The sequence below is a fragment of the Erpetoichthys calabaricus genome, chromosome 1 (genome assembly GCF_900747795.2).
Source record: "Erpetoichthys calabaricus chromosome 1, fErpCal1.3, whole genome shotgun sequence".
Classification (NCBI taxonomy): Eukaryota; Metazoa; Chordata; class Cladistia; order Polypteriformes; family Polypteridae; genus Erpetoichthys; species Erpetoichthys calabaricus.
The window spans coordinates 328,054,520-328,065,304 of NC_041394.2; positions in this window are offsets into that span (position 1 = coordinate 328,054,520).

A 10,785-nucleotide genomic window follows, 5' to 3' on the forward strand; every position below is an offset into this window, starting at 1 on the left:
ATCCATCCATTTTCCAACCCGCTATATCCTAAGTACAGTGTAATGGGGGTCTGCTGGAGCCAATCCCAGCCAACATAGGGTGCAAGGCAGGAAACAAACCCTGGGCAGGGCGCCAGCCCACCGCAGGGTGTATTCATTCATCTATTCATTTTTCTAACCCGCTTCATCCTGAACAGGGTCGGGGGTGAGAGGGGGGTGGAGCCTATCCCAATAACCTCAAATAATTAACAATCTGCAAATTAAACACACTTTTCTTGTCATTTTTAAAGTAAAGAGGTGAATTGCTATTAACACATGCACTGTTTAGCTCCTGGATAGTTCTATGTGGTATTATAGCCAAACTATACCATTCAGGCTCCACTTCTAAACTGACACTGTGTTTGTGAGTAGGCCCTGTCATGGACTGGCATCCCATCCCTGTTTGTTACCTGCCTTGTTCCCAATGCTGCCATGATAGTCTCTGTAGCTGAGCAGCCCTGCATTCGTTTAAGCAGGTTTAAGAATGATAAGGTTTGATTCAGCTATCCCACAGATCATTTTGTTCTCATCCAGTGTTTCTCTAATAGATAATAAAAATGAACTCTTTTAGGACAATGAAGGGTTCTGAGTCTTACAAAGCATGTCAAAGTTGCCTGAAGAAGGGGCCTGAGTTAACTCAAAAGCTTGCATATTCTATTCTTTTTAGTTACCCAATAAAAAGTGTACTTTTGCTTGACTTCTCACTACATCCATCCATTTTCCAACTCGCTGAATCCGAACACAGGGCCACGGGGGTCTGCTGGAGCCAATCCCAGCCAACACAGGGCACAAGGCAGGAACCAATCCTGGGCAGGGTGCCAACCCACCGCAGGACACACACAAACACACCCACACACCAAGCACACACTAGGGCCAATTTAGAATCACCAGTCCACCTAACCTGCATGTCTTTCGACTGTGGGAGGAAACCGGAGCGCCCGGAGGAAACCCACGCAGACAACATGCAAACTCCACACAGGGTGGACCCGGGAAGCGAACCCAGGTGCCCAGGTCTCCCAACTGCGAGGCAGCAGCGCTACCCACTGCGCTACCATGCCACCCTTCTCACTACAAAGCATGTCAAATAAAACTAAGGCAATATAAGTCTGTTACATTAGCAGCAGCAATTAGTGATTAATAAAGAAAGGTGATGAAACAAAAACTTGCAGCCTTCCAGGATTGGAGTTTGATACCCCTATTTAGGGCTAAAACAGCAGCCACTAATTACTTTGGATAGAGTGACATAAATGATCAGTTGAAGATTATGCAGGCAGTGTGCTGTAGTAGTTAAGGCTTTGGACTTCAAACCCTGACATTGGGTTACCCTGAACAAATCACTTCACCTGCCTGTGCTCCAACTGAAAACCAAAATATAAAATGCATATTTAAAGTGTTTATGCGCTAGCATGTAAGTTTACTTTAACCTTAAGGGACTTGAAGTTTTGCGGAAACTTGTTCAGACTTTGGTGAGGCAAAAGGCCCAGCAGAGCCACCCATGTCCCAAAACAAAAGCTTGTTTACTCAGAATACACAGCATTCTTGGTTCACAGAGAGCAAGGCAAGTGAAAAGCAAACAGGCCACATTATGAACAAAAGATAGATAGATAGATAGATAGATAGATAGATAGATAGATAGATAGATAGATAGATAGATAGATAGATAGATAGATAGATAGATAGATAGATAGATAGATAGATAGATAGATAGATAGATAGATAGATAGATGAAGTCGCGGGGTACAGCTAGTCAGAAATAGATTAAATAGAGGACAGATACGGATGCCTGTTGTAATGAATTGGTTGGGTCTGGGCAGGTGTCACTGCACTCATGCCATCTGTCATCTCCTTTTTTCTGGCTCCCCCTACAATGTTGCTGTCGACACTCTGATTTTGCATGGCTCCTCCCATGAGGCTCCACATGTTTTCATCTGTCTAGACATTTCATGCTGCCTGCTGCCTCTCACACCTCATTTGGGCTCAGAGGTACACCATCTACCTCACTTTATTAAACCAGGACTTGATGGTGGCTGTGTGACCAAATTCATGTACAGTTAGGTCCATAAATATTTGGACAGAGACAACTTTTTTCTAATTTTGGTTCTGTACATTACCACAATGAATTTCAAATGAAACAACTCAGATGCAGTTGAAGTGCAGACTTTCAGCTTTCATTCAGTGGGGTGAACAAAACGATTGCATAAAAATGTGAGGCAACTAAAGCATTTTTTGAACACAATCCCTTCATTTCAGGGGCTCAAAAGTAATTGGACAATTGACTCAAAGGCTATGGCACGGGCAGGTGTGGGCAAGTCCGTCGTTATGTCATTATCAATTAAGCAGATAAAAGACCTGGAGTTGATTTGAGGTGTGGTGCTTGCATGTGGAAGATTTTGCTGTGAACAGACAACATGCGGTCAAAGGAGCTCTCCATGCAGGTGAAAGAAGCCATCCTTAAGCTGCGAAAACAGAAAAACCCCATCCGAGAAATTGCTACAATATTACGAGTGGCAAAATCTACAGTTTGGTACATCCTGAGAAAGAAAGCAAGCACTGGTGAACTCAGCAACGCAAAAAGACCTGGACGTCCACGGAAGACAACAGTGGTGGATGATCTCAGAATCATTTCCATGGTGAAGACAAACCCCTTCACAACAGCCAAACAAGTGAACAACACTCTCCAGGGGGTAGGCGTATCGATATCCAAGTCTACCATAAAGAGAAGACTGCATGAAAGTAAATACAGAGGGTGCACTGCAAGGTGAAGCCACTCATAAGCCTCAAGAATAGAAAGGCCAGATTGGACTTTGCTAAAGAACATCTAAAAAAGCCAGCACAGTTCTGGAAAAAACATTCTTTAGACAGATGAAACCAAGATCAACCTCTACCAGAATGATGGCAAGAAAAAAGTATGGAGAAGGCGTGGAACAGCTCATTATCCAAAGCATACCACATCATCTGTAAAACACGGTGGAGGGAGGCAGTGTGATGGCTTGGGCATGCATGGCTGCCAGTGGCACTGGGACACTAGTGTTTATTGATGATGTGACATAGGACAGAAGCAGCCGAATGAATTCTGAGATGTTCAGAGACATACTGTCTGCTCAAATCCAGCTAAATGCAGTCAAATTGATTGGACGGCATTTCATGATACAGATGGACAATGACCCAAAACATACAGCCAAAGCAACCCAGGAGTTTATTAAAGCAAAGAAGTGGAAAATTCTTGAATGGCCAAGTCAATCACCTGATCTTAACCCAACTGAGCATGCATTTCACTTCTTGAAGACTAAACTTTGGACAGAAAGGCCCACAAACAAACAGCAACTGAAAGCCGCTGCAGTAAAGGCCTGGCACAGAATTAAAAAGGAGGAAACCCAGCATCTGGTGATGTCCATGAGTTCAAGACTTCAGGCTGTCATTGCCAGCAAAGGGTTTTCAACCAAGTATTAGAAATGAACACTTTATTTCCAGTTATTTAATTTGTCCAATTACTTTTGAGCCCCTGAAATGAATGGATTGTGTTAAAAAAATGCATTAGTTGCCTTTCATTTCTATGCAATCGTTTTGTTCACCCCACTGAATTAAAGCTGAAAGTCTGTACTTCAACTGCATCTGAGTTGTTTCATTTAAAATTCATTGTGGTAATGTACAGAACCAAAATTAGAAAAAAGTTGTCTCTGTCCAAATATTTACGGACCTAACTGTATCTTAACAGTGGCACAGCATCGCTGAAGTGCTTCTGGCTGCCTGTCCCTGCCACTGTCCTTAGTGTTCTGCACTGGTTCCAAACCCCTAATGGCATTTTATTTCCTCCACTTCTACCCATTTTGTAATCTACATTTTATTTTTATTTTTTTAACGATATTGCTATAGGACAGACAGGCCTATAGATCAGACAGGCCGATAGGGCTAAACCCCTAGCACATCTTGACCAGTCTGATCACACGTCCTTGCTTCTGATCCCTGCATATACCCCCCTCAGGAAACAAGCTCCCACTATGACCAGGACTGTTACCATATGGCCTGAGGAGGCCTCCCAACAGTTGCAGGACTGCTTCCAGAGAACTGATTGGGAGGTTTTCGATCTCCAAGACTTGGAGAACCACACTACGGCAGTCCTGGATTACATCAGGTTCTGCACGGACAACATCACCAGGGACAGATGAATAAGTATCCTAACAGGAAGCCCTGGATGACGAGGGATGTCCAGAGTCTGCTGAAAGCCAGGAATACTGCTTTCAGGTCTGGGAATGGGGCTCTTTACAGTGTAGCCAGAGTGAACCTGAAGAGAGGCATCCGAGAGGCCAAGGCAGTGCACAGAAGGAGGATAGAGGACCATCTGAGGAGCAACAACACCAGGCAGGTGTAGCAGAGTGTCCAGCATATCACCGGCTACAAATCCAGCAATTCCTTGGCTGCTGAGGGAGACACTTCTCTGGCAGAGGAACTGAACATCTTCTTTGCTCGCTTAGAGGTGACACCAACAGCAGCTCCATCACAGCCGCCTGTTAACAACAGCAACATACTCATGGTGGAAGAGTGTGAGGTGAGGCGGGTGATGAGGAAAGTGAACCCAAGGAAGGCTGCAGGACCCGACGGTGTGGCTCGATGGGTGCTGAAAGACTGTGCGGATCAACTGGCCGGAATCTCCACTAGGATTTTCAACCAGTCCCTGTCCCAGGCCACTGTCCCATCCTGCTTCAAGTCCTCAATCATCACGAACACTCTGAATGATTTCTGCCCAGTGGCACTCACATCTGTCATCATGAAGTGCTTTGAGAAACTGGTGTAGAGTCATATCATCGCCTGCCTGCCAGCAGACCTGGACCCATTTCAATTTGCTTACAAAACAAAGAGATCCACGGAGGATGCTGTGGCCACAGCCCTTCATGCTGCCCTGACCCACCTGGAGCAGCAGGGGAGTTATTCCAGACTGCTGTTTGTGGACTTCAGCTCGGCATTTAATACTATCCTCCCACAACGACTGGTCTCCAAACTGGCAGATACGAGACTTCCATCACTCACCTGCAGTTGGATACTGGACTTTCTGTTTGGTTGCTCCCAGAGGGGCAGGCTGGGTCCCCTCACCTCAACTGCTCTCAGCCTCAACACCGGGACGCCGCAGGGTTGTGTGCTCAGCCTGCTCCTCTACACCCTCTACACATATGATTGTGTCCCCACTCACCATAGCAACAAGATTATAAAGTTCTCGGATGACATGACGGTGGTCGGACTCATTTCGGGCAAGGAGGGTGAGCTGGCATACAGGGACGAGGTGGAGCAACTGTCAGAGTGGTGCACAGTCTATAACCTGCTCCTCAACACCACAAAAATGAAGGGGCGTGTTATTGACTTTAGGAAAAACAAAACTGACATCCAGCCATTCATTATTGGTGGGGCCTGTGTGGAGAGAGTCCCAGTGTTCAGGTTTCTGGGCATTGAGCTGGAGGATGACCTGACCTGGAGCGCCAACACCAAGGACTTGCTGAAGAAGGCACAGCAGAGACTGTATTTTCTGAGAATCCTCAGAAAGAACCATCTCCCCAAAAATCTGCTCCTTGCTTTTTATCATTGTTCCATAGAGAGTGTGCTCACGTACGGACTGTGTGTGTGGTACGGCAGCTACACTTCCTCAGAAAGGAAAGCGCTCCACAGGGTCGTCAGGACAGCGGAGATGACAATTGGTTGCACCCTCCCCACTGTGGAACAAATCTACACCTCCTGATGCTGCAAAAAGCAATAGACATTTCACAGGATTCATCACACCCCGGTCATTGCCTCTTCCAGCTTTTGCCATCAGGCAAGAGGTACAGAGCAAAGAAAACCAGGACAAACCGCCTTAAAAACAGCTTTCATTCAAAAGCAACCATGGCCCTGAACTCAGAATAAAACTGCTCCATATCATTCTCCCAATGTGCAATATAGACCTTATGTCAACCAGTGCAATTTGTATATTTTGTAAAGTACTTTTATTACTATTCAGTTTGTTATTATTTTCTTTCTTCTTGTCTTTTTAACTCTTATTCCTCACACAGAGTCGACTGCACCTTCAATTTCGTGGTTCCTTTGAAAAAAAAAAAGTGACAATGATAATAAAGATCTATCTATCTATCTATCTATCTATCTATCTATCTATCTATCTATCTATCTATCTATCTATCTATCTAACCTTTTTGTAACACTCCGGGCACAATACTTATTTCTTTACAAAAAGAATCATATAACTACAGTGTGCGTTTATGTATAATAACTTCGTATTTACAGCACACAGTATCAAAGATACACAACTTTTGTATATGAAGAAGGTGTATAATGACAGAACTCTACCAGACTGTTACTTGAACTTGTGCATGTGCCGTAGCTCTTCTTACGTTATCTTCATTATAAAGGAGCTTCATTCTCAGAGAATTTGTTAACTGAGGTATTACCAAATGAAGGTAACAAGATCAGAGTTCAGAATTTAACACTTTGAAATACCAAGACCAAAGCTGAAAACCATAAAAATGCCAAATTTCTGTATTTAATAAAGTACAAGCCTACAGTGGGCAGAGCCAGCTATAAAGATCTGCCTACGAGAGCTAATGTGGCCTTCATCCATCCATCCATCCATTATCCAACCCGCTGAATCCGAACACAGGGTCACAGGGGTCTGCTGGAGCCAATCCCAACCAACACAGTGCACAAGGCAGGAACCAATCCTGGGCAGGGTGCCAACCCACCGCAGAATGTGGCCTTCACGTATCTTAAATAAAACTATCAGCTAATTATGATCTAATGAAGAAAGCATGCAGGTTGACTGGAATTATGGTAAGGAAGAGGAAATAAAGAGACTAGTGAATGTTTAGTAGCAACACAAAAGAGGGAACAAGTAAAGGACACAAAAAGAGAAATTCAATTTTGACAAGGTGATTCTCAATAAACATACCAACTCAGTAGCCTTTAGTCTCATATCCTTGCCGAATAAGTCTGCATTGGTGCCATTACAGGTTTAACTGATACTCTGTGACAGCAGCTGGAAGTCAGCCCTGCACTTAACAGGCAGTAATGTGCAAAATCTTAACCCGATAGAAAATACACAACGGTATTTTCATTATTGAAAGCGACTCAAGAAGTTGATCATCACAACACTGATTAAAATTTCCCAAAATAAAATTTAGATTGTTGGGAGAGAGTGTTTAAACCTTCCATATTACGCTGCAGCTCACATCAGCAAATTCACTGGTTACCGCTTTTGGGTGAATTTCTGGAAACTCTCCACGCAAAATGGACAGCCATTCAACATCCTTTAATGCACAATCCATTTTTTAACATAACAGCCATCTTTTATTTATATAAAGGCAGACACCACTGCCAGGTGTCTTACTGGTGATGGCATGGTGCGAACTATAGAAAATTGTATTCTTAAAATTGGTAATCTCCATGTACTAGAAAAGTATTATAAGCACATGAGGAAAGTAGACACTATATTTCAGTAAGCATTAAGATTTAAGAATTAGGATTAAAAGGCTTGCACCTACATATTTTTTATTATTCTGTATAAGAGACCACCAGTACTTCATAAGCCAAAGGTTAAACATGCAAGAGAGTCGGAAAAGAGGGGCCCAGTCTTTTAGGGAGGTGTATCCAGCAGGGGGCATTAGCTCCCTTGTTGGAATGAGTTCTTTTGTAATTGCAGCGTGTTACATAACCTGAAACTATATACTGTAGATATGATATGCACTGAAAAAAGTATAACCTACACAGTTTCATGCTGACTTTGACACACAAACACAGCATACAATGGTCCTCAGTCTGACTGCCCGTTTCCCAGTTGTCCCTAACTGTCCTGTCTTATATTATAATGCTTGCCTAGCAGTTCTTATATGGTGAACCCCTGTGTTAAATCTGGCTCTGTGTCCACTGTGCATGTGAGTAGAAACAGGCAGATTTACAAAATATATTTGCACAGAGCACAGTAACATATTAAACTTCTGCTTATTACAGGAGGGTGGCAAGTGCTGGGCTAGTAGGGAGCAAAGATAGGCCTTGTCAGACAGACATGGCTGACACCCCCTCAGCTAAGAAATATTGGTGGAATCAATCAGAGGTACGATTAGAGCAGTGAAATGTTAGGAGTCCGATGATGATGAATAATGGCTTGTATGATAAGAATTGTAATAAATGTAAGAGATGCCCATGGCTGAGCGCTCATTCCATCGTAAGGCAGTCTGTTTGTGTGTGATATAATAAAGACTGATTCAGCTGCCTATACTGAGACTCCGAGTGCCTTCTTGGGGGCAAAGGGTTCCTGTTACAGCCTGCTTCAACATATCCCATAATAGTCATTTCATCTTTACTCCTTTCCAGTCAACCATTTTTTTTTAAATCTCTTAATCTAGAAATGTATGTAACTGAACAGAAAGTGTACCCAATGCCTGACGTTCATCCAGTTTATTCCACAGAGACTGAACACTTGCCATGATGAAAGTCGGTAGCAGAGGTTGCATTACATTAAGGATTTCCAGTCTTTCTCAAATTCCTCAAATCTTTTCCGTTTTATCTGTACATTACAACGGGTTAGTGAATTAATAACGGAGATAAAGTTCACTGAGATGTTGGATGGTGGTTACTGTAAACATATTCAGGTAAATGTCACAGAAACAGGTACTCTGTGCTGTATGTAATCTGCAGATTAGGAGACTCCAGGCCAGATGAAAAGAGACACAAATCGCAAGAAAAATAATCAGCACCTTGAACTCTTTGACTTCTCCATGACACCATTAGAATCCAAGAAACCACAAGCACAGATTAAGAATGGACATTTAATAAGAAAAATGTCCAAAAAATATAAAATACAATAAACACAACCCAGAGTGAGGACTGCTACATGAGCAGTGCCCCAAAAAAATGCTTGGATTCTTTTCCCTGTAATCCCCATTTAATAGCACTTGGATAGAAAAAACGCTGAAATACAAAGCCTCAAGCAGGATCCCAAATATGTATTTGGCTATGTCCTCTAAACATCAAAACTAGGCTTGTACTGCTGGATAATATTATTGGCAATTGGTGGTTGATTACTCACATCAGCGATGGACATTACTTTGTTGAGGATTTGCACCACGTGTATCCCAAATGTGTATAGATAGGATCTAAATGCATTGTACACACATTACATTTATACTAGAAACTTGAAATGCCTTGGCAGCAGAAAGATATAAATCTGGTTACATTTCCTTCTCACAAAATAAAGATAAGCAATCTGGCAACTGTATCCAACATGGTGGGTGCACCACAGCTTTGCATGGTTTGTGCATTTTTACTCTTGCTGAAGGCCTGTGGAAGAAGCTACCTGTGGCACATTATTAAGAGAAGGCAGGCTGGGATGTCCTAGAGCAGGGGTCGCCAACTCCAGTCTTGGAGGACCACCGTGGCTGTAGGTTTTCATTCTAATCCTTTTTTTAATGAGTTCCCTGTTTGTGGTGCTAATTAACTTCTTGTGAATTCATTTTAATTGAATTGCTTTTTTAAGATTTTCTCCCCTGAATTTCTTCATTGTTCCCCTGAGTTGCTTCATTTCTTTCCTTAAATGGCACCCAAACAGAAATGAAATGTGAGGTTAGTGAGCCAACAGAAGACCAACTAAGTCAGGGCCTCAAACTCCAACCAATTTCACTCCAACCAGCTGCTTAATGAGGCGCTGATTCTTGTCGTTAATTACAGTGCATCCGGAAAGTATTCACAGCGCATCACTTTTTCCATATTTTGTTATGTTACAGCCTTATTCCAAAATGGATTAAATTCATTTTTTTCCTCAGAATTCTACACACAACACCCCATAATGACAACGTGAAAAAAGTTTGAGGTTTTTGCAAATTTATTAAAAATAAAAAACTGAGAAATCCCATGTACATAAGTATTCACAGCCTTTGCTCAATACTTTGTCGATGCACCTTTGGAAGTAATTACAGCCTCAAGTCTTGTTGAATATGATGCCACAAGCTTGGCACACCTATCCTTGGCCAGTTTCGCCCATTCCTCTCTGCAGCACCTCTCAAGCTCCATCAGGTTGGATGGAAAGCGTCGGTGCACAGCCATTTTAAGATCTCTCCAGAGATGTTCAATCGGATTCAAGTCTGGGCTCTGGCTGGGCCACTCAAGGACATTCACAGAGTTGTCCTGAAGCCACTCCTTTGATATCTTGGCTGTGTGCTTAGGGTCGTTGTCCTGCTGAAAGACGAACCGTCACCCCAGTCTGAGGTCAAGAGCGCTCTGGAGCAGGTTTACATCCAGGATGTCTCTGTACATTGCTGCAGTCATCTTTTCCTTTATCCTGACTAGTCTCCCAGTTCCTGCCCCTAAAAAACATCCCCACAGCATGATGCTGCCACCACCATGCTTCACTGTAGGGATGGTATTGGCCTGGTGATGAGTGGTGCCTGGTTTCCTCCAAACGTGATGCCTGGCATTCACACCAAAGAGTTCAATCTTTGTCTCATCAGACCAGAGAATTTTCTTTCTCATGGTCTGAGAGTCATTCAGGTGCCTTTTGGCAAACTCCAGGTGGGCTGCCATGTGCCTTTTACTAAGGAGTGGCTTCCGTCTGGCCACTCTACCATACAGGCCTGATTGGTGGATTGCTGCAGAGATGGTTGTCCTTCTGGAAGGATCTCCTCTCTCCACAGAGGACCTCTGGAGCTCTGACAGAGTGACCATCGGGTTCTTGGTCACCTCCCTGACTAAGGCCCTTCTCCCCCGATCGCTCAGTTTAGATGGCCGGCCAGCTCTAGG